Below are 4628 nucleotides of genomic sequence, written 5' to 3'. Positions count from 1 at the left end.
CTTCGGCCCACTCTTTTGTTGTCGGCTCATTCTGTTGTATTGCTCCACTGCAGATGGACAACTCCCACAGCACCTTTATCTGTGTTGACATTAAACTGCAACTTTTTCCACTTGTAGTTCAGCCAAGTTACCAGTTAATAGATCCAGAATGTGTCCTTCACTTCGGTGTGACAAACTTCTCAGCTTCCTCTGACTGCAAAAATGTAACCAATTGAGTCATAACAGCATTTCCCATTAAGAGGCAAACAGCCCATGTTATGCTTACCAATCTGAAAAAAAAATCTTACTATTTGAGTAAAATAGTGTTTAAAGCATAATTTCCAAACCTTATTGTTATTCAGGGTGATTGTTAAAACTGGAGGCTCCTTATGGAGTCATAGGACACTACAGCACAGAACCAGACCCTTCAGCACACGTAGTGCCTGCTGAACTATTAATCTGTCAGTTACTTACTCCTTTATTTATATTTACTGATTATTTTTTTCTGATTGGAATCATACTTGGAATAGAAACATAGAAAATCCGCAGCACAGTACAGGCCTTTTGGCCCACAATGCTGTGCTGAACATGTACTTTCTTAGAAATTGCCTGGGATTACCCATAGCCCTCTATTTTTCTAAGCTCCGTGTACCTATCCAGGAGTCTCTTAAAAGACCCAATTGTATTCGCCTCCACCACTGTCGCCAGCAGCCCATTCCACGCACTCACCACTCTCTGTGTTAAAAAGTTACCCCGACATCTCCTCTGTACTTACTTCCAAGCACCTTAAAACTGCCCTCTCGTGCCAGCCATTTCAGCCATGGGAAAAAACCTGACTATCCACACGATCAATGTCATCATCTTAATACACCTCTATTAGGTCACCTCTCATCCTCCATTGCTCCAAGGAGAAAAGGCCAAGTTCACTCAACCTATTCTCATAAGGCATGCTCCCCAATCCAGGCAACGTCTTTGTAAATCTCCTCTGCACCCTTTCTATGATTTCCAAGTCCTTCCTGTAGTGAGGCGACCAGAACTGTGCACAGTACTCCAAGTGGGGTCTGACCAGGGTTCTATATAGCTGCAACATTACCTCTCAGCTCCGAAACTCAATCCCACAATTGATGAAGGCCAATGCACTGTATGCCTTCTTAACCACAGAGTCAACCTGCGCGGCAGCTTTGAGTGTCCTATGGGCTCAGACCCCAAGATCCCTCTGATCCTCCACACTGCCAAGAGTCTTACCATTAATATGATATTCTGCCATCATATTTGACCTACCAAAATGAGCCACCTCACACTTATCTGGGTTGAACTCCATCTGCCACTTCTCAGCCCAGTTTTGCATCCTACCCATGTCCCGCTATAACCTCTGACAGCCCTCCACACTATCGACAACACCCCCAACAAAATTCAATCAAATTCCCCAAGAAAGGGGGTTTGTGGAGTCCCTCCAAGATGGATTCTTAGAACAGCTTGTACTGGAGTCTACCAGAGAGAACCCAATTCTAGATTTAGTGTTGTGCAATGAACCGGATTTGATCAGGGACCTCGAGGTAAAGGAGCCATTAGGAGGTAGTGACCATAATATCAACACACATCAAAGTTGCTGGTGAACGCAGCAGGCCAGGCAGCATCTCTAGGAAGAGGTACAGTCGACGTTTCAGGCCGAGACCCTTCGTCAGTGACCATAATATGATAAGTTTTAATCTACAATTTGAGAGGGAGAAGGGAAACTCGGAAGTGTCAGTATTACAGTTGAACAAAGGGAACTATGGTGCTGTGAGGGAGGAGCTGGCCAAAGTTCAATGGAACAATACCCTAGCAGGGATGACAGTGGAACAGCAATGGCAAGTGTTTCTGGGAATAATGTGGAAGGTGCAGGATCAGTTCGTTCCAAAGAGGAAGAAAGATCCTAAGGGGAGTAAGGGGAGGCCGTGGCTGACAAGGGAAGTAATGGACAGTATAAAAATAAAAGAGAAGTATAACATAACAAAGACGAGTGGGAAGCCGGAGGATTGGGAAACTTTTAAAGAGCAACAGAAGGTAACTAAAAAGGCAATACGCGGAGAAAAAATGAGATACGAAGGTAAACTAGCCAAGAATATAAAGGAGGATAGTAAAAGCTTCTTTAGGTATGTGAAAAGGAAAAAAAAACAGTTAAGACCAAAATTGGGCCCTTGAAGACAGAAACGGGTGAATTTATTATGGGGAACAAGGAAATGGCAGACGTGTTGAACAGGTACTTTGGATCTGTCTTCACTAGGGAAGACACAATCTCCCAGATATAATAGTGGCCAAAGGAAAATTGGGTAATGGATGAACTGAAGGAAATTTATATTAGGCCATTAGCTTTCTTCACAGCCTGCTGTACTTGCATGCTTGCTTTCAGTGACTGATGTTTGAGAACACCTAGATCTTGTTGTACTTCCCCTTTTCCTAACTTGACTCCATTTAGATAATAATCTGCCTTCCTGTTCTTACCACCAAAGTCGATAACCTCACAGTTATCCACATTAAACTGCATCTGCCATGCATCTGCCCACTCACCCAGCCTGTCCAAGTCGCCCTGCATTCTCATAACATCCTCCTCACATTTGTGAGGAGTTGGATAGACTGTTGGGTCTGAAGGCTGATAAGTCCCCGGGACCTGATGGTCTGCATCCCAGGGTACTTAACGAGGTGGCTTTAGAAATCATGGACACATCAGTAATCATTTTCCAATGTTCTATAGATTCAGTATCAGTTCCTGTGGATTGGAGGGTGGCTAATGTTGTCCCTCCCTTCAAGAAGGGAGGAAGAGAGAAAACAGGGAATTATAGACCAGTTAGCCTGACGTCGGTAGTGGGAAAGATGCTGGAGTCAATTATAAAAGATGAAATTACGACACATCTGGATAGCAGTAACAGGATCGGTCCAAGTCAGCATGGATTTACAAAGGGGAATTCGTGCTTGACTAATCTTCTGGAATTTTTTGAGGATGTAAATGAAAATGGACAAGGGAGAGCCAGTGTATGTAGTGTACCTGGACTTTCAGAAAGCCTTTGATAAAGTCCCACATAGGAGATTAGTGGGCAAAATTAGGGCACATGGTATTGGGGGCAGAGTACTGAGACATGGATTGAAAATTGGCTGGCTGACAGAAAACAAAGAGTAGCGATGAATGGGTCCCTTTTGGAATGGCAGGCGGTGACCAGTGGGGTACCGCAGGGTTCGGTGCTGGGACTGCAGCTGTTTACATAGAAACATAGAAAATAGGTGCAGGAGTAGGCCATTCGGCCCTTCGAGCCTGCACTGCCATTTATTATGATCATGGCTGATCATCCAACTCAGAACCCTGCACCAGCCTTCCCTCCATACCCGCTGATCCCCGTAGCCACAAGGGTCATATCTAACTCCCTCTTAAATATAGCCAATGAACTGGCCTCAACTGTTTCCTGTGGCAGAGAATTCCACAGATTCACCACTCTCTGTGTGAAGAAGTTTTTCCTAATCTCAGTCCTAAAAGGCTTCCCCTTTATCCTCAAACTGTGACCCCTCGTTCTGGACTTCCCCAACATCGGGAACAATCTTCCTGCATCTAGCCTGTCCAATCCCTTTAGGATTTTATACATTTCAATCAGATCCCCCCTCAGTCTTCTAAATTCCAATGAGTACAAGCCTAGTTCATCCAGTCTTTCTTCATATGAAAGTCCTGCCATCCCAGGAATCAATCTGGTGAACCTTCTTTGTACTCCCTCTATGGCAAGGATGTCCTTCCTCAGATTAGGGGACCAAAACTGCACACAATACTCCAGGTGTGGTCTCACCAAGGCCTTGTACAACTGCAGTAGTACCTCCCTGCTCCTGTACTCGAATCCTCTCGCTATAAATGCCAGCATACCATTCACCTTTTTCACCGCCTGCTGTACCTGCATGCCCACTTTCAATGACTGGTGTATAATGACACCCAGGTCTCGTTGCACCTCCCCTTTTCCTAATCGGCCACCATTCAGATAATAATTTGTTTTCCTATTTTTGCCACCAAAGTGGATAACTTCACATTTATCCACATTAAATTGAATCTGCCATGAATTTGCCCACTCACCCAACCTATCCAAGTCACACTGCATCCTCTTAGCATCCTCCTCACAGCTAACACTGCCACCCAGCTTCGTGTCATCCGCAAACTTGGAGATGCTGCATTTAATTCCCTCATCCAAGTCATTAATATATATTGTAAACAACTGGGGTCCCAGCACTGAGCCTTGCGGTACCCCACTAGTCACTGCCTGCCATTCTGAAAAGGTCCCGTTTATTCCCACTCTTTGCTTCCTGTCTGCTAACCAATTCTCTATCCACATCAATACCTTACCCCCAATACCGTGTGCTTTAAGTTTGCACAGTAATCTCCTGTGTGGGACCCTGTCAAAAGCCTTTTGAAAATCCAAATATACCACATCCACTGGTTCTCCCCTATCCACTCTACTAGTTACATCCTCAAAAGATTCTATGAGATTCGTCAGACATGATTTTCCTTTCACAAATCCATGCTGACTTTGTCCGATGATTTCACCACTTTCCAAATGTGCTGTTATCACATCTTTGATAACTGACTCCAGCAGTTTCCCCACCACCGACGTTAGGCTAACCGGTCTATAATTCCCCGG

This window comes from Mobula hypostoma, chromosome 8 (assembly GCF_963921235.1).
Source record: "Mobula hypostoma chromosome 8, sMobHyp1.1, whole genome shotgun sequence".
Classification (NCBI taxonomy): domain Eukaryota; kingdom Metazoa; phylum Chordata; class Chondrichthyes; order Myliobatiformes; family Myliobatidae; genus Mobula; species Mobula hypostoma.
Note: the sequence above shows the minus strand (reverse complement) of the source record.